Source organism: Protopterus annectens, chromosome 5.part0 (assembly GCF_019279795.1).
Source record: "Protopterus annectens isolate FY-2018-M chromosome 5.part0, PAN1.0, whole genome shotgun sequence".
NCBI lineage: Eukaryota > Metazoa > Chordata > Ceratodontiformes > Protopteridae > Protopterus > Protopterus annectens.
Window position 1 is genome coordinate 788719900 of NC_056735.1, and position 21426 is coordinate 788741325.

General features: G+C 37.4%; 1 long non-coding RNA gene across 1 annotated transcript in view; it reads left to right on the forward strand.

Annotated features, from left to right (window-relative positions):
- Positions 1 to 7722, forward strand: part of LOC122802826 — a 69652-nt gene extending 61930 nt beyond the window's left edge. Inside the window, exon 3 of the long non-coding RNA XR_006364983.1 lies at positions 6259 to 7722. This is a non-coding gene — a long non-coding RNA (uncharacterized LOC122802826). The remainder of the gene's footprint in view (positions 1 to 6258) is intronic.
- The last annotated feature ends 13704 nt before the right edge of the window (positions 7723 to 21426 follow it).

The window sequence follows — 21426 nt, forward strand, 5'->3', positions numbered from 1 at the left end:
TAAAACTGAACAACGTTTCTGTATAATATCAGAAATATCTTTATAGTTACTACTAAAAAACATAGGAACACTAAGAGTACTAGCCGTAGCTGTTGAATAACTAGTCTGTCTTCTTTCAGAGAAGTATGGTCTACCACTTCCTTTTTTCATGGATGCAACCCTGTCTAAGCAAATCAAATCCTCCCAATCATTATAACCTCGGTCTCTAAAACTCTTCCACAAGCTAACCAATTCCTTAGAAAAAAGCTGTATCATCCACAAATAACCTGGATGTTCTCAACTCCTGACCTTTCACTATATTACGGAATATATGGTTCTGATGCATACTCTGCCTGTGTAAATATGCATTCCTGTAACAGGGTTTCCTATAAATACCTGCATTAATGATACCATAATCTAACCGTGTGATCTCCACATCTAAAAGATTTATCCTATCTCGGGAACTGTACAATGTAAACTTACAAAAGGAACAAACACTATTAACATACAACTTAAAATACCATAATCTAAGTTCATCGGCATCCCAAATCAAAAACATATAATCAACAAAATAAAATATGAGGTGCAAACCTCTCAGACTTCATAATAATTCCTTCTCCCACCATGCCATAACTATGTTGGCATAGCTTTGGCACACGAAGTGCCATAGCTATGCCATCATTCCACAGATAATAGCACCCATCAAATAAAAAGAAAAACATTGTTCTCTAGCACAGTCTCCATGAATAAACATAACAAATCAATAAATCCAAGATCAAAGAACCATAATGTAAAAGATAATTTTTGAAGGCCTCAAGGCCATAGGCATTAGGGATCGTAGTGAAAAGGGACTGGACATCCATGGTTACAAAGAAAAAAGGAGAGTTCTTATCAATCTGTTGAGTAAAACAGAATAAATTGCGTAAGAATTGCTTAGAGTCTCTCAATATGTAGAAAATGTTATCAACAATTGGTCTTAAATATCTCTCAGTAAACATAGAGATAGTTTCTGTACACCAATCTCTCTCAGCTAGTGTTGCTCTAAAAGGAGGTTGGTGTGAATCTTATGCATTTTGAGCAGGCCCTGTATAACAGGAATCAAAGCATCTTTTACCAGCAAGAGGTTATACACATCCAATGTTAAACATGGATCATTTGGAATCAACTTAATAGACATTAAATAAAATGATCGATTCATCATGACAATCATGCCCCCCCTTATCGACCAGTTTCACTTCTATATTTGAATCAGAGACCAAACCATTCAGTGCTTTCCATTCATCATTAGACATATTATAGAAGGGTCTATAACCTGTTCTATTCCCAAAATAGCCATGAAAATCACGTTCACATAACTTACAAAAGCTTCCAAAACAGGGGTTAGAGCAGGAACAAAAGTACTCTGTTTCCTCATGGTACTCTCTCCCCCTCATAATTATCCCTTCCATTAAAAATAACTTCAGAGAAATATTTCTTAAAAAACATTTTTAAATCTATAACAGTAGCAGTTAAAGTCGCGCTCTGTTCTGGTATAAAATTCAGGCCTTTCTCAAGGACAGTTAACTCTACAAAAGTCAAGTCAATCAGTGTCATCAGAATGACACTGGTTGATAGGATTATTGGTTCATAGGTATTTAACAGGCTATTGGTCTGGCAGGACATGAAAAACTCCACCCTTACATTCCCATGGTACATTTTAGCTCTTATATTTTGTGTACAAATAAAACACAAAAGCCAGCCAAGTAGAAAACACTAGTAATCAAAAAAAAAAGTTCTACCGAGAGTGAAAAGTCATGAAATCAGCCAATGTCACCCATTCTCACAAAAAAAGGACTGGTGAAAGGACAGTTTGTAATATTAGCCAGAATGATTTCTGAAGATTCCATCTTTTAAATCGAATGTGACAAACTGGCAAGGATGTTTTTGGAGAAGTGGTATCTGGGTGGTATGATAAATAATATTAGGATGGAAGTTAAGAAAGGAAAACATGATAAAATTCAAGACACTACATAGGTAATGAGTTTGAGAATGATATCGTTAAATTGTGCAATGTTAACATAGGTAATGAATCATATAACTTAGCGTTAGTGTTGAAATATTTTCCAGACCATTCAAGTATTAAGAATATCATTAGTAATAACTGGGTGATTTTTAAATCTGATCAAATTTTGAGTAATGTTTTAGGTGATTGCCCTCAATTTATATTCAAGGGAGGATGTAATTTTAAGAATAAAATGGAAAATAATAGGAATTACCTGAATAATCCAAATGTAAACAAATTTTCAGGAATGAATAGATGCGGGCATTGTAATCAATGTGAGTACATGTATTTAGGTGACAAAATTAAGCTTTGGGGTAATATTATAAATTTTGTAAAATGATTTAATTTGTGTCTAAAGAAGTAGTATACATTATTTTTTGTCAAGCTTGTGATGTATTTTACTTCAGCAAGTCCAAAAGAACATTCTCTAAACTTATTTATGAGCACTACTGTAATATTAGCATAGGCAATAAAAATAATACAGTATGTGCACATTCAGTTGTGTGTCCAGGTCATAATAATTTTAAATTTGCTGTTTTGGAACAAATACCAGAAATTCCATGTGGTGGTTCTTGGGAAACATTAACTGAGTATAAGGAATTACAGTGGCAGTTCAAGTAAAATGCAGATGTGCACCTGGCTTAAATGATAATATTTAAATAAGTAGTGTTCTTAAATTAAGATCAGTTAAACTTCCGTTTTATAAGTGTAACGTCATGTTTTACTTTTTAATTATTTACTTTTTTTTATTTATAACTTTTGCATAACATATATGCATATGTATTGAGTATCTATATTTTAATGTTTGTGTCTTGAATTCATTATACATTTTTTAGTATTTGATTAAATATTTTGAATGCATTTATTTATTTCATATATTTTAAATGTTGAGTAGAATATTAATTATTTGTTTGAATATTGTCAAATAGGCCCTGTTTGCTTACGATGGTTCCTGCAGTATGGGTACTATGGTTTGTTTGTTGTACAGGTTTATTTGAATTAAGTGGCATGTTAACTATTTAATTGTTCTTAAGATTATACTTGATAATCAGTATCACATGATTTTATCCTTTGTTATTTTAAAAAGAGATAGCATTAATTTAATTAGTTCAGAATAAGTCCTGCACTTATAAAGGACAAAAGTACTTAACTTTGGCATAATAAAATATAAGTTTCAACATTTTGGTTTTGGTTATTTGCCTTTAGCTGATTTCTTGCCTTTTTGCTGTGACCTCCGGTTAGAACTTGATTTTGTTTTTATTAATTGTTTACAAATAACCCAGGAGTGGGAAGATGAAGGATGTTTTGGGACAATTATATGATGGGACATGGGTGTTAAATGGAGGATGAATTTGCAGTTTCACATTCAGTCATCCAAACTACATTTGAATAGAGTAAGTGAAGTACTTCACTATATGTGGAATTGAAGCTGATTCTGTAGAAGTAGCATGCTCTGTGACACATATCTATTCTTCTAACATGTTCTATCTATATTGCAAAAGTGATTGATATCCCTTTAGTAGACATTTATGCTACCAATCAATGGACTTGCAAATATGTACTAGGTCTGTCAGGATGGGGTCTGTCCAGGTGCTCTTTGTGCTAGGCAGAAGTCATCTCTTAATGGTTTGTATGACACCAAGAAGAAGGACATAGTTTTAAGATGGTCTGTATAGTTTTGAGGATTTAGGCCCTTGATTTTTTTAATGAAAAAAATGTGGGTATTCCATTTGTGACAAGTGTTTGGACAGGCACTGAATGATAAGTTCATATTTTTCTAACCTATACTCTCCCATAGGCATGGGTCATATAAATCCATTCAGGGGACTGCTTCTTTCCTTCCTTCCTTGCTTCTTTCTCACTCTCTTTTTCTTGTTCTTGTTGTTTATAAATATTTATTCATGCAGTCTTCTGGTTTAACTGAATTTACTACAAGTACTCCCATGCTGGTAGTGCACAGCACAATTGATCATTACCACTTGGTCAGAAAGGCATGTGCTCTAGTTCACAGTAGCTCAACCTTACTTCCTTAAAGATTTATCTCTCCCAAACCCCTCCCTTATTAAACTTTATAGCCATAACTCTAACCTTGAAAATTCCACCCAGTTCCTAATCTGAGTCCTCATTCCTTAACCCTCACACTCTTTTCCCTCTCCATAAACCTACAATCCCCAGTCACTTCCTAATCCTAAAACTTTGCACCCATGCTGTAACCCTAAGATATTCCTCCCACTATTTAACTCATTACATCCAAGTGATGCATACAGGTGCATCTGCAGTTAACTCATATTGACGTCTCTAGGCATCAAATACTGCTTGTTCATATTTGCATCAATAATTCCATAACCATGCTATATACAAGGTTTTAAAAGATTTTTTTCTTAAAGCTTACACAATGGTAAACTCAGCTGCATTAATATTTGATCTCTGTCTAGTGCAGGTAGATAGATATTAACTGTTGTTTTTATTATGTTAATTTATATAGATATAATTTTCAAATTTTTCTAAATATCTCAACAACCAAGTAACGCAGAACTCGTTGGCCTCATATGAAAGCTCTCAGATGAATAAAATGATGCTAACTGTATGTGTGTAACTTGAGTTGTTGCTGAGATATATTGTCGGTTATTAAATATTACAAATGTAATAGTTACTGTGTTTACTGTGATTTATACATTTTATTTTAAGACCTACAATGTAATGAATACTACCAATATAAAATATCTTGTGCTTAAGAGTTTACAATTCATACTTCTTTCATAACCCCTGTTGTTCCAGAGATATAAACATTTGTTTGAAATGTGAAAACATCATTTGAATCTGACAAAAGGTTTAGGCTTCATCCATTGGAAGTTACAGTGCAAACTTCCTGAACTCCAATGGAGTGAATGAGTTAAACCTAAAATCCCATTCCCGATCACTGCCCTAATCTACACTCCCACCCCACCCAACTCCCTTCATGAAACTACCATATTTTCTCACTCAAAATCAGATAAGGTGTGATAACTGCTTTCCCAAGCTCATATTCAAGTTTGATTGTTTAGCAGCAGCTTGTATGAGTTACAAGATGCTTGAGTCCATTATTTTGGTGCAGTAGTCACTGAGTACTTGGGACTCTAGCATTTGTAGCAGAAACAGTTTTATAGTTGCATCACACAGTTTATTATAAAATATGTGTAACTTTTCATTTAATTCACTTATATCTAGAATTAAGTTATAATACATTTAAGTTCTTGTTGAACCAGGTTTTGTTTTGCAAGAGATCTATAATTTATAATATGTATTATATCATATATCATTAGTGTATCAGAAGAGATAATATGTATATTTGAAACTTCTTCTTGATAAATTTTAATAAATAAATATTAATTTTCAAAAATAAAATGAAACAAATTAGATTTTTCATCCACAAGAACTTTATGTAGTTTTGTAGGATTACCTCTGATAGGAAAAGAAGTGAAGTTCCAAGGTTTTCTGTACTGCATATCTACCAGCTGATTAGACTGGTTAACTTAAAGTTGAATACAGTCCAGATAAAGCTTATTATCTATTTTATAGCAGCTGCCATGTCTTTTGTCGAACACTGTTTTGGTCAACAAACACTAGTGATAGTTGAGATTATCAAATGCCAGGATAGTTAAATGCCCAAAATCTCAAACTGCAATTTATTTGAAACAAGTGTGTGGGTATTGGGAGGAGATTAGGATTTAAGGTTAGAGTAATGGTTGGGAAAGGATAAATGTGCTGTGGGTTTGTGTATTTCAGAGTTAATGTTGTTAGGTAAAGGGTTTTGATGTTTGTAGGTGCATGTTTGTGAGTCTAAGTGTATCTTCTGTAGTAGCAGTGTTAAGGGAAGTCTTTTTTTCTATGTTGTAAGATATAGTGTGGGGTTATGGTTTGGGCAGAAGCAGGGTCCCGTAACACCACACTCCCACTGTCCAGATAAATTGGAGGCTAGTGTTATGGGTTAGTTTACTATAAAATCATGAAAGGTTCTTCTTCTTTTTTCAACCTTTCATGAGTTTGATGTTTTAGTAATTCAGTCTTATGTACGTTTGATCTTATTTTCATCTGTGTGTTTTGTTAGACATTAAGTAAGTTTGATTATACAAAGGAGTATTAATTTTACATTATCCATCCATTTTAAAATTAAATGAAGTCTGTGACATAAAAAGACTATACTGATTTTGTCTGGATGACTGTTTACCTTATGCATTGTATTTTTCTTGTATTTACAGATGCTGTAAAAATAAAGGACATTGCAAGAAGTTTTGAGATATACTGACTTAAAAATGGTTGAAATACAACAGCTGCAGAACAAATCTCACTGTTTGATAACAATAGCTACTCTGTTTTTGATTGATATACATAGTTAGCATTTGTCTTACTTCAGAAATGGTTCTTCTGCTATAAAGAGGCTTGCAGAGTAAAACAAAATGGCTTTTCAATGACTTGCATGTGATTTAGAATATGTAATCCCAATTCTTAAATTCCTGCACAGTGCTAATTGAGCAAAAGATGTTCCATTTTGGTAGCATGACACACAATGCGAAGCAACTGCATTCTTAACTCCTATTCATTTAATCTTTTACAAAAAAAAAAAAAGAAAGATAAAAATACATTTTGTGTGTCATTGTTTAGTCATAAAATCATAGAAACATTAATATAGGGATAACTGAAGACACCATATACAATATATAATTACTTGTCATTTATATATTACAGTGCTTCAAACTACAGTATGCTGTTGTAGGGTGGGATACAAGATATGTCAAACATGACTAATTACTATGCTGCTCATTAGTATAAAAATGAGATAGTGATCATAAATCATTCAGACAAGTATCTGTAGAATGAGGAATGCCATATTCACAAGGTACTATGTGGTACTATGAAGAAAGGCCGACATAAATGTCTGATATCAAAATATTGAAAGAATCAAAAATAAGAGCGTACAGATAATGCCTGATAAGGTATGGCTAAAAGAGAATGATTTGTTAGAATTATTTACTTTATTTGTTTTACAAGCCAATTTAACAATGTTATTTATATTCATTACCAAAAGTGGAGAGACTTTCTCTCCAGCCTAGAAGATGCTTTGGGTATAAAACATGGAATGGCATACAAGAGACCATTCTGGCCAGGAATCATTGTGCAATAGCTGAAAGACTGAAAGTACACTGGAGGACTTGCTATAACAAATCTGAGCATGACAAAGCCTCTACCAATAGGGTAACCTACATGTGAACGAAGAAGTCTCGAGTGTCATTTGCCTGAGGTTCAACATGCTGGTCAACAGAGCTCCACATAGGAAATCACTTTGGGTGAATTGTGCCAGCAATGAAGTCCTTTATGGGAGTAACATCCCCCTTCTTTGAGTTGGAGCCGCCATGCAGTGGGTATATTTAGGTTCAGGGGATTGTGCAGGGGAGCATGTCCTCCTGCAAAAAATACTAAAAAATGTGCTTTTATAGCTTTTCTTTGTTTGGGGGATGGAGTTCGCAGATTTCCATCCTCAGCAGGCTGAACCTTGACCACTCATAATGCAAGTGTTAATAATATTTCTTATTTGATTGGTTGGGTTGTTATATAACTTAACTTGTATAACATAACTTTATTTCCTTTTAAAAGTATCTGTGTTTGAGCTTGTATTTGTCTGATGAAGTTGATGTATACATTTTATGAATAAAATTCCCATGGTACGTGTGTTTTGTTTTATTTGATTTTACTAAAAGGTACCTTCTGAGTTGTTAAGCTCTCATCATGTTTTCTTTTTTTAAGGTCCATTAGACTGCTTTTCTATATTTTACAGGTAAACTAAAAATTTTGGATAAAGATAGTAAAGCAGAATTATTTTAGTTTCAGTATTGAAACTGATAATGCAGTATATCCCTTGCATAAATAAAGTGCAGTACTCCTAATGCCTGTAGATATATTTATGGACTGAAATATGCCAAATTAAAAAACAAACAAACAACTAAAAAAACAAAAACAAATGCAAGCACACTTTAGGATGATAAACATGTCGTCTCTTAATGTAGTGAAAGCACTTCTTGAACCAGAGATCAATGAAGTACCTTTTAAAACTAATCTCTGAGATGGTGGTTTACTGAAAATCCAAGAATGAGATTCAGAAGTAAACATCTTTCCAAATAAAAATAACCTCCCTGCATTAAGAGTTTTAGAAACATTGATTTCAAGATTTGTACTGGAATGTTTAATGAGGAATGTTCAGGGATCAGAGTCTCTTATATTACTGATGCATTGTCTACATTTCCTAGCATTTATTTTTAGTCTTTAGGGTGGCAGTTTACTTTTAGAATAAAAATTTGCATTTCTCTGATAGATAGCTTTTATTAAAAAGTTTTCCACTGGTAAACTGAAGAAGGGATCTGTAACTTTAGTTAGATGAATTGCTAATATATGGTGTTCTAGAACTCTGGAGAAAAACACTAGTAGCAAAAGCTAAATGTACAGATAACATATTGCATGTATGGTCATACGTTCATGTGCTTGATGAACAATTTGAAAACGTATTGGCCATTGAGGAGTTCTGAAACCACTGATACAACTCATTATCCAGAGCTGCTCATCGTATGGCAGCTACACCAGAGACTTTGAGAGGTTTTGCTAACATCAGAAGCCATCCTTGACAAGACAAACAAAATTAAGTATCATTTTGCACTTGCATTGCTTGTTTTCATTGCACCATGAAAGATTTCTGTGCTATTTATCACTTTTCTGCATTTCTTTAAAGTTTAATGTTGCATTTTCTAACTGCTGTAAGGGCTGCTGTACTGCATTTACATGTACTGTACCTAGTGATTTTCTAGCTAGTTTCAGACATCTGTTTGTGGTTCCTTAACACCTGGGATCCAAACCAGTCATTTTACATTAAGAGGGTTAAAGTCTGCACTTTTGTGGCAGCAATTCTGAAAAAAAGTGTTTAGTCAACCACAACTAAGAAGAATACAGCAAGAATAAACACTTAATACAAATGGTGTCCACCAGGAAGAACCACTCAGGCAAACTAAGTAAACACACTTCTTTATTTCACACAACGATTTAGCGATTTCATCCACTAGAAATGTGGACTTCTTCAGAATACATTGTGTATTTAGACCATAGTTTAAATACCTTTCTTTTTGGTGCCAAAATAAAAAAAAACATTAAAAACACTCCTCCATTTTAAAGTGAACTACACAAACATTACATAACTAGTGCATAAAAGATACTATATAAAAAGTATGTGCTAGGAGAGGGCTGATTTCTCCTTATCTGAGCTGGGAATTGCTGGTGGAAAGCTTATTGTGTGCTTACCTGATTAGTTTTAGGCCATGGTTAGTGTAAGTCTTGTTTTTTTTCTGCTCACGTATAAGCCTTGCATTTGTGAAATGCTGCTGTTCATGCACCAATGGTCAGTGCTGCCTTGCATATATGCAATAACCAGAACTTGAAATTTCCCCCAAAAAACTGCCTCAGAATTTTACCTCAGTCCTGCACTACTCATGGGGCAACCAGTTTGCATGGTGAGCAGCTTTTATGTGTTTAGTTAGGACTTTTTAGGCCTATATTACAGCAACCAGGACTATCACTGCTCAAATAGCATCTGGTTTGGAGACTGGGCAGCATCTCTGGATAGGTTAGCCATAAAGTACACCAAGTAAGCACCCATCCCTCACCTGGTTACAAACTACTCTCTAATTCTATCCCTTGCAAAGCGTATATTAGGACCAGTGACAATGGATAGGCACTTTCTTGCTATCTCTGCATGTAGCTTGGTGGACATGGGCATCCTGAGACAATTTAGCAATTGCCTTATGTACACTGACAACCACTTAATTTTTGAACATTCAAGTGCAGTATATGAAAGATATAGCTATATTTTGGCACTGGAGGCTAGATTCTCACATACAGTCACAAAAAGCAACAAACAAGTTGTCAGCAACTCTCACACACCACTTACCCCACCTACAAAGGATGAGATGCATAGACCCACATATGGAGAGCTGCTCACATGTAACTTACCCAAATCTCAAAGACCTCTCAGCCTCAGTCCTCAGAAATCCCTTGTGCACACAAACAAGATACTTCTCATCACAATGCATAGAGCCACATCTCATTCTGTCTCTGCTAGCAAGCCCAAAAGGTGAAACACTCCACAACCCAATATTGTGGTCATAACAGACTCCATTGTAAGACATAGTGATGTTCCTCTTACCAGGCTGGATAAGAAGAAGGCTCCAGTTAGTTTCTCTCAGGGGCCAGGATCTGCTAGATCCTGCAAGCACTCAGGTCACTTACCCCCAAGTTCTAATTTGACTTAATCATAGTCCATGTGGGCAAAAATGACATGAGATGCACATCCTCAGACTATATGATGAGAGACATAATTAAACTCTCAGAATATGTGTCACAGGAAGGCATGAGCCTAACATTGAGCAGCATTCTACTGTCTCAAAGGATGATAACATCACAGGCCAGACTGATTTGCAAGGGATGGACCTTACATCTCATCAATAGGCTTTCAGATACACCAATAGGTTTTCAGATATTGGCTAAAACATTATCTACCCCTATAGTGACTTTTTTAGGCATTGCAAACAGACAAACCTTCAAATATAGCAAAAGCTATTCAGGACAAGCTAAAGGCTTTACTTCTCAATGGTAGTAGTCTCAACAAGAAACTGCAGTCCCTAGGAGCGCTCCTTACCCTGGAGAATGCTAATATCTGTGCAGTTATTAAAACATGGTTCAAAGCCATGGAAAGCACTCTGTTAGCGCATGGCTATAATGCCTTTCATGCAGTGCAACCACCCCCTAAAAATGAAAGAGTAAAAGGAGGAGGTGCATCTATCTACATAAAGGATAACCTTACCTCAAGGCTGGTCAAACAATCTGACATGCTTGAGCTATTCTATGTCCAACTAAATATAGGAAAAATCCATTACCATATTCTTGCAATAGGTCCCCCACCATGAAGCTCGAAACTCATACATCAAATCTGAAGTTACTTGAATCACATCCAGCCCAATACCGTACTCATGTGTGATTTTAACTATCCTATATTAACTGGGAGACATACACAATCACTAACACGCAGGCCCAAAGATTACTTGACTTTGTAAATGCAAATTTCCTGGAGCAGCTAGTCTGCACTTCCACTAGGGGAACAAATATCCTAGATTTGGTACTCACAAATATGAGAGAGCACTACCCCCCCAAGCGTAATGTCCTCACTGGTAAGATATAATCACAAAGTGGTCTTCCTTATAATAAAGATAAAATTAGACCTCCATCTAACTGCAAACATTTTTAAGAACATTTCTAAGGCAAAATGCTTCCTATTAAGCTAGTTTCCAAGCTCCCCCAAACCCAGAAAACACAGAAGTATATGCAGAGGTGTACCAAAAGCCCTGTATAACCATATAAACAACTGCAATAAAATGGCAGTATTAGACCAAAATAAGCCCAGGTTAAACAACAAAAAACAAGATGCCCTGGTGGACTCTGGTATTAATAGGTTGTACAACAGAAAAAAATAATGTTATAGGTCTGATTATTCTGAAGAAGTTTCATGTGACTGAAACTAAATCACTAAATCTCTTCTCTTTGTATTATTAAAAAGTTATTTTTATACACCTGAAGTGGATTTTTGCGGAGAGGACGGACCTTTATTGGCCTAGTGGCTGTTTTCTGCTGTTTGGTTCCTGGTACTTGTGGTTGTGTGTTGTTACAGCTGATTCACTTTGTTTTTAATAAAAAGAAAGAAAATCCTGTCTAGAAGTAAGAGGGAATGGGCACAATACAGAAAAAAGTCCCTCATTACTCTAAATAAACAAATCAGGGAACTAGTCAAGTCTCTGAAAACAGACTTTGAGACTAAAATATCCTCCAAAGTTAAGGAAAACCATAAGGCATTTTTCAGTTATGATCGCACGCTTAAGGGCAATACGTAACAATGTGTAGAATTAGTTGTAAATGGCATCAGCTATACTCAGCCAGAAGATATAGCAAATCTGCTAGCCAATAAATTCAGTTCAAATTTCACCTCTCCATCATCCCCAGGTCTTGCCCAAGAAATTCTCTCCACCTTTCCCCCACCAATTATAACCAAAGAACAAGTTGCCACTGCACTCTCTAAAGCCCAAAACAGTGGGGCTGATGATATACTAGTTTGCCTCTTAAACAGCTTGAATCAGGACCTATCAGGCCCATTAGGATCTCTGAATCCTACTGATCAGAAGATAGGGCTGGATGACATGGAATCAGGAAGTAATCTGACAGTTGACTGACCTACAGTAAACACACCACCAGTTTATTAAACTTAATAAACACAGGTCCACTGAAGTAACTAAAGTAAAAATTACACATTTTAGAATAAGAAAGACCACATACAAGACGTGAGCATAAATATAACTAAAAGAAACTGTACAATTTTTAAGTAATATCCTGTGAGTTCTTTTTAAGCAACACAATTTTACCTTACCCTCAGGTAAGTCAGAGCTTGTACACTCATAAACATGTAATACATGGAAAGAAGTTTTAACATCCTTCAAGACCAACTTTCATTAAACAAAACATATTTATTACATATGTTTGCAGTACATATAATTCATGGCAATGTGTGCTTTGATAATTTGCAAATTAATAAGTGGAAGTGTATATGAGGATTGTGTAGCAATATATACAGAAGAAATACAGCTGGTCATCTCTCATTGCGAGCCATCACCCCCACTCTCCACCAACCTCCATTCTACTAAGGATGTGGTGCCTGACTGAGTACAGGCCTCTTGTATGTGCAGTTAATATTGAGGAACAAATGACTGCCTTGTACAACTAGCATATTAATAAATATTTCTAACCTATACAATGAAATCCTTTCTTTTTCAAAAATCATCTGTGTGGAGTGCAATTAATAACTAAAACTAATATCTACTGTGCATGAGATTATGTGGCAAAGCAAATACGTTTTTTGGGTTTGTGTAAAAATACATCCATTTATATACATGAAAAATAATACTAAGTATACTCATGCAGCTGTACATCTGTATTTTTCAGAAATATATATGTATACGTACATATATTTCCTTACTCATACATTTACATCTGTATTTGTGCACAAAAATATGCCATCATATAGACAGTCCATGTTTCTTTACAAGTGCAGTTCTGTATACAGATATGCTTATGCATTCTCAAACACTATAAGTATGTATAGATAGATATTTGTGGTTACACATACATTTATTCTAGCATATACCTTCAGTTATGCAACATTTATATATTTTTTGTAACCTATGATTGATATGATTTAAAAAAATAATAAAAGCACTTAAAATAGAACTCTGTCCTTCTTGCTGCCACCTGATCGACCCACTCAGCCAGCTAGTCAGGCCTATACTTCTTTATATCATCACACCAATGTTGCCACTGGAGGCCAGAAATGGTGATCCCTGTCAGTCTTGGTAGGTGTTCACCCAATTCTTGCTCGATGCCATTTTTTCCAGTCCAAACCATAAACACAGGATTTGACCTTATCCAGGTACAAATCCTAAAGTAGGTAAAGCATTATCTTGGTCTCCTTGTCAGACCAGCTTAAAGCTTCATAGGATTATAGGACGTTACTAGGCTATTGGACCTGAAGCCCTTATAAGCCTAGCCAAGAGTTTAGTCCATGCTTAGACAAGTCAGCAGCCAAAGCCTCTGTCCAGCAGTGATAGGTGGAATTCCAAGGGTGTATTTTCTGTTTCCCATCCAGTTATCCAGGTTGCACTTGAAAAGGGATAATGAGGTACTCTGCCTGACATGGAGAGGTAGTCTGTTCCACAGATGGGGGAGTCTCTGAGACACAAATCTATCCTGCCAACAAGTCCTGTTGATGTCACAGACCGGGTCGGGGTTGCGCTTGTGGGTTACTCAAATGGAACTTGACTTGCAGATATGCAGCAGTCCCATCAAGGCGGGGTCTGAGATTGCTTTGTATGCCAGACAGAGATCACCTCTGAGGACTCTGCATAAAACTGAGTAGAGGGATAGGGCTTTTAACCTATCTGTGTAGGGTAGATATTTGAGGCCCTGGATTCTTCTGGTGAGGAACCTCTGTGGTCTCTCCAGATGCTGCATGTGCTTTGCAAAATACATACTGAAGGGGGCATTGTACTCAATAATTGGCCTTATAAGGGAAGAATACAAGGATGTTATGACCTCCTTGTTCCTGGATGAAATACACTTACTTATGAGGTGGGCCATGTAGAAAGCTTTCCGTACAATGGAAGCAACATGGTGGTCAAAAGTCAGGTTGCTATTAATATGGGTGCGCAAATCCCTTACGACTGATTGCGTGCTTAGGATGTTGTTATTAATGTGATAATATGTGGGAACATCACTCTCCCCAAAGGGGATGATGATGCATTTATTGGCATTCAGCTTGAGGCCATGTTTCTGGCACCAGTCATTTGTTTGGGTGAGACCCTCTTGGAGGATGCCCAGATCACCTTGGGAATTGATGAAAACACCCATCTTGCAGTCATCTGCAAACTTGGTCAGCCATAGCCCACTGTTTTTGGCCTGCACCTCAGAGAAGTATATCCCATATAACAGAGGTTCCAAGACCGGTCCCTGATGTACGCTGCTCATTATTGGTCTACTGCTTGAGGTGGCTTCCCCGATTTTGATTAAGTGGGTTCTATCAGTGAGCCAGTTTGCTACCCATCTGATAACATATGGATTGATGCCTAGTTGAGAGTGTTTATCTATTATGCCTGAGTGGGAAAAAGTGTCAAAGGCTTTGGCCAGGTTGAGGTAGGTGGTGTGCACCATCTTCCTCTTGTCCATGGCTTTGGTGACTGTCTCAAAGAAGTCGACCATATTTAACAGACATGACCTCCCCTTGACAAAGGTAAACTATGTGGGGTTGAGTGTTTCGAGGTTGCCAATATCCCTGTTAATGAACTCCATGATAATCTGTTCCATAGCCTTGCAGATCAGGCTGGTTAGGCTGATGGGTTATAATTTCCCGGATTGGTGTACGCTCCACCTTTGTCTAATGGGATGACAGTGTCATCCACTCAGCTGGGGCTAAACCACTACTCCGGCTTTGATTGAATTGGGTGCCTAATGGTGCTGCAAGTTCATACCTGAGTTCATGTAAGATGTAGCCTGGGATGTTATCAGGTCCCATGGAGGCTGTATGTTTGCCTTTGAGAGGGCAGTGATGACCTATTCCCTAGAGGTAAGGGGAGGGGGGGCAGGTGCTGGGGATGTCCTGATTTACTGATGGGGGGACAGAGGGGTGATGGTTTTACTGAATCTGTCAGCCAGCAGGTTGGCTATATCGACAGCATTTCTATATGTGGTGTCCTTGACCACCAATTCTGAACAGATCTGGGTGTTTCTTTTGAGATTGCAGACATATGAAAAGAAGGCCTTATGATTGTCTCTAGTAGATGTGGCCAATTTGAACTCAAAGTTGTCTTTACAGGATTTCACTAGTGCTCTTATTTGCTTCTTCAGGCTAAGGAGAGATTGCTTCCAGTTGGGCACCAGCTCCTCCTTAGTCTTGGACAGCAATTTTGTTATATAGTTTATTTATTTTTGGTATCCACCAGACAGGTTTACTTTTCCTTGCGGAGGATGATTTTTTCCTGTCAGGTATTCCTGACTCCATGCATCTATAAAAGTGCTCGTATAGTAGTTTGGTGTAGATTTGGACACTGGTGCCAGTTCCATCAAAGGGGGAGGGGGCTGTGAAGCTGATTATACCATCCTTCAAGAGGTTGTAATCAGCTTTGTAGAAGTTGTTTTGTTTGACCCTAGCTAGATGGGGGTCAGGGTAGATGCTGACTTTGAAAGTGACCACTTTATGGTCGGATCTTACCAGGGAGGATGATACGGAAGGGGTGCTGCAGTGGTTACTCATGATGGTTAATACCAAGTCCCAAGACATTATCATCTCTTCTGGGGGTATCGACTAGCTGTTCCAAGGCATTTGAATTGACAAAATCGAGGAATCTGTAGGCATTTCTGTTCTAGCATGAGTAATTTTTCTAGCCGATGGTTGGGTAGTTAAAGTCACCAAGGATCAGGGTAAAGGGTTGAATCTTGATACATTCGAAATGGTCCAGATAGGTGGAGTGGGCATGTTGAGTCAAATTTGGGGGCCTGTAGCTAGCTATGATTTGAATAGGGGTCTTGTCAATGGTCAACTGCACCAGGAGTGCCTCCTGTGCATCATACTGTTTGACCAACCTGGAGGTGTGTGTATCTTTAATATATATTGCAACTCCACCTCCTTTGGGTTTGCTGCCCACAGTTTGTTGTCTGAATGTATGATAGGATGAGTAACCAGGTAAGGCTGGGATGCTGTCTGCAGCTTTGAACCAGGTTTCTGTGACTACACAAATGTCAGCATCTTCCAGGGTTAAAAATGCTTGCAATGAGTACAGTTTCATGTTTAGACTCCTAGTATTTAGCAGCATGACCTTTAATTTGCATTTTGTTAAAATTTTTATGTTGATTTTATTGACCTCAGGACTTTTCCTAAAAAAAGGCACTATGGGGGAGGCAAAAGCCTTTGCCATAAGCCTGAAGCCCAAGTGAGACAGATGCAGGCCATGTCTAGCAAAGCATCAGGATCTGTCAATCATATCTTTCCAGGCTGTCAGGTACTGCATTCCAGTGGAATGACACCAGAAACTAAGCCAATTGTTAAAGTCAATAATTTTCTGTTTGTATTGAGGCATCATTCTGGGTGACAGTAAAATGATGCTTAAGGCTAGAGTCATACCTGCCTGCGACACATATTCAGTGAGCTGAATCATGTCTCTATTCATATAGTCCAGGGAGGTATGTCTCAAGTCGTTCACTTTAACATAGCCTATGACAGAGTCATAACAGTTCCCGTTGTTGAGAGACTTGAGTGTCTGTGTGATATGGCAGATTCTGGCACCTGACAGACAACTAACCTTGACTTTCTCCTTATCCAGCCTAACAATGGAGTCTACTATGACTTATGTGTTGGGTTTATGGCTAGGCCTTTGTGGTTGTGAAAGACTGGTGTGTGGTCTATGCATGGTATGTGTTGTGGAGGGTTGTGCAGTTCACGTGCATTTTTGCCTCTGAGGTCTCCTTTGTTTGTGTATATTTTTGTTGAGAACCTCCACATATGTGGATGTGTGTTGTGTAGTTGTGTGTGGTGTTTGAGGTGTAGTGATTGTGTTAATAACCTTCTCAGTGCCAGATAAACTGGTTGTGAGGGAGAGAGCATAGAATCTAGGTTCTTAATGTAATTGCATCTCACACAAATTGTGTTCCTAGGTGGTAATAGTAGATGGCTGAGTACATGAGGCAGTTGCTACACTGTCTCAGGATGCCCATACCAACCAGAATGTCAGGATAAACCATAGGAAATTGTCCATCCATATTTTTCAGAATCTGAGGAAGAGAGGCCAGGGAGAGTTAAGTGGTAGGCCTAAAGCCCATGTTCTTAAATAAAAAATAAGAGGCTTAAAATAACACAATTTAAACAGGCTAAAAGCAAGCAGTGATAAATGCAGCGAAAAAGATGCAACTGAACACTTTAGAGAACAATTAGCTGAAAAAGCAAGATGAAGTAATAGAGTAGGAAACACAAATACTGTAAAAGCAGCTGAGAATGTTTTTTTTTTTTTGGTAGAGTGGGAAGGGAGAAAGGAGGAACAGAAGATAATTCAAAGTTAAGAATCTAAGGGGGTTGGTCTTCCCAAATGTTCTTTCTGTATTAAGTAGAATGAGCTAATGAGATTGGACTGGGAGGAGTTTCCCAGATCAAATTTATTGTAGGGGTGGGCAACTGCAAAGCCAGCAAGTTTAAGAGCAAGACAACAATAGGGAGGAAGAGTGTGGAACTATGCTACAGCTACTAGCTACACTATCTTGGTCTCATGCCATCAAAAGTGCTGCCATCATTTGAAGTACCAGTACTAGAAGTTGGAATGTACAATCAGGTCTTTGGTGCACAGGTGTAGAACTGCTCCTTCTGGGTTGTGGCATCCCCCTAAATAAACAAATAAAAATGTAGTCTGTAGGGACATCACTATTGCAACTGATATTAGTGGCAAGTTTGGTTTAACCAATTTGCTTTGCCCCGTTTTTTTTTTTTTTTTTAAGGAATACTGTCACATTCCCTTTTCATGGTTAATAAAATGAAGTCATGAAATCATTATTTTTTTTAATTTGCTTTCATTTATTTATGATTATATCATTAAGTGTTTTTAGATGAGCAGTAAACCTCTTGGGGATACATGAATCCTTTGCTTATTCATGACCTTTTCAGTATTGCAACATTGTAATCATTTCCATTAACCTGATTTTTTGTTTGTTTTAATACATAAAGAGATGGCAGTGTTTATATAATTATGAATTTATATTAAGTATTGAATAATTTGAGGTAATAAGGTGTACCGCAGTATGCATGATTGATCATACTTCATGAAAATGCAGAGTCATTGAAATCAGACTCTATTTTCTTTTTTTCTAACCATAGGGATTTTTGTGAATTACTAGCTTTGTTTGCACATTCCCAAGGACACTTGAGGCATGCTAGGGACTGCTGTGGATTTTACAAATGTAGCAAGAGTATCCGCAAGCACTTACATGGAATAGTGAATAACATGCTCATATGTTACTATGATTCATAAACATAAGCATAAATAAGCCTAATTTACATAGGGCAGGTGCAGATTATCCTGAATTTATGCAAATAAGTTTAAGATTACCATATCAACTTGTCCTGTAAGCTGAGTCAAATAAAAACACACAGAGTTAATGTTGTTGTGACTATTTATTGAATACAATAGGCAAGATTAAAGATGCCACAGTATTTCTACAGATAACCATAACATAAAAGCAGCCAAATAAGTATTAATCTAGAGCACTGCCAGCAGAACAGTTGGCATCACCAAGCCTATTCCGACTACACTTTACCTGCCCAGGTGCATAACCCAACCTACCTCAGACCTAGTTGTAAAGCCTTTAAATTTGCCTCTCAAAGCAAACAGCTGTTGTAATGGCCACCAGTTAAACTGAATCCAACCTGCTTATCATGGTCAGGCCATTGAGCACAAACAAGGGGGAACACAAGGGGGAGGCACAAGGCAGCCATCTAGTAAGACCAAGTCACTAAGGGAGGGAGTAGGAAAACCTTTAAGCTGTTGAAGAGGTCACTTCTTTGGCACTATGCACTCACCTTTAAAAATAAGTGAGTGATGACCCAGACCCAGCTCATGGACAAAGCAGCTTATGGGTAAACTATCCTTGTCCTCTAAGCTGAGTAAAAAAAATACACATTTAATGCTGCTGCGACTGTTTATTAAATACAATAGACAACAGTAAAGAGGCCATAATATTTCCGCAGATAACCATAACATAACAACAGCCAAATAACCATTAATCTAGAGCTGGTTGGTGTCACCAAGCCAATTCTGGTTACACTTTACCGGTCTGGGTGCATAACCCAAACTACCAAAAACCTGGTTGTAAAGCCATTTATGTCTTGCCTTCTAATGCAAACAGCTCTTGACATGGCTACCGGTTAACCTGAATCCAAACTTCTCAGTGTGATGAGGCTGTGATGAGACCTCTGAGCACAAAAGGGTGGGGAATAAGGGGGGGGCACAAGGTAGCCGCCAATGTTGCATGCCCACATGCAATTCCACCTATCAGCCTCATTACTATGATAACCATGATTATTAAGGCAGTCAGAGTAGTTGCCTCTTAAAATATTCCTGGATGACTAGGGAAATATTTAAATTAAATAAATCAAAACTTAAATTGTCCAAATGTACCCTGTTTCTGCTATAAAAATCAGAGTCCTAATTAACAAGTTTTATGTGGTGAATGACTTGAAATCTGATTTGGCTGTATGCACATAACACTCTAGTGTTAATAAAATGTCTGGACCTCTCAATTGCTCTGGAACCACTAGCACCTTCCCAGTGGATTCACAGCACAATTGCTGAACAAAACAAAACAATTTCTGGATATAGTGTGCAGAGCCTGTGCATACTGGAGAGAATTCTGGTTAGCAATATTCTTTTAGGAGAGATTGTCGATTTGTTTCCCCCATGGTGAATGACCAGCACCTTGGGCAAAAAAATATTTATTGTAAGCTAGCACCAACTCTCCCAAAACTAAAACCATGAGTCCTGAAATACCAGAGGAATGAACTAACCATTTCACCTGAAATAATGAACCAATAAGCCCAGCTGTATGAACCAAAGCTTGAACTGTGGCTGTCTTGATGAAAGAATGCACCATCCATGTAACCTCTTTCCCTGAAATGAAAATTAAGGGGGATTAGTTCCTGATGTATGACAAGAAGAAGTCAGACACCTACCTTCCTGTTCTTTGCAGGACATTAGCTGAATGACCCTCCATAGCTAAATCAGAGGTACGGCTTACTCTAATGGAGTGAGATGAATACTACAGGGGCTGTATGCCTTACCCTTGAATAGCTTTATGTTGTAGCAAGTTGACCTCAGGCAACCAAAAGGCTTACTGCTCTCCTGAGTAAAGACCAAGCCTGTCCAAGAAGCCCTGAGGGTGATCTTGTGCAGATCCTGAACCAAAGAACTGGACAAGTGACTATGCTCCTTGACTTATCTTAGCAAACCTGCTGTCCTTTACCTGCTTGATCTGTTTTGGATTTCTTAACCCATATCAAAATAAATTAAATGTGAATCACAATATCCTCCCAGCAAAGGGAGTTTAATAGCTTACTAGCATGAAAAGCACCCATATATAATGCAGTGAACAAAGCAGCCAAACTAGAAATTGTACAAAAGTCAGAAATTATGATACACAATCCATAAACAGTGATGACAAGAGGTCCCATCCTTTCACCTTCTGGGATCCTTTGAAGACCCTCTCAAATTTTCCGAACCTTTGATCACTCTGCAAGACAAACAATGACTGGAGAAATCCTTAAGGTCCAAAACTGTGCCATCCAGCCTAAAGCTGCTAGGTGGGCCCAAAGGGTGTTTGGGGAATCCCCTACTGAGCATCTGAAAAACAGAAAATGCAGGAACAAAGGCCACCCCAGGCTCTATCACTGTTGGGCAATACTTTACACATGATGAATAAGTCTTCTTAGTGCTCCTTGCATGGAGTTTGCAAGCAACGATATCACTAGTGTTGTCCAATCAATCAGACATCTGGTATAGTTGAGGTACCATTCAGTTTTGCATGCTTGACTAGGCACTGAAACCTGGTGAACTGAAAATGGTAAAGGCTACCAGCAACTGAATTGTGAAGGCCAGTGACATGCAAGTTAGAAAAAGACAAAATTTCAAGCTCATTAAAACTAGAAGCCTAATGATTGACTGGGCCCATTTGGTTTTTGAAGAGCAGTTGTTAAGTACATGGAC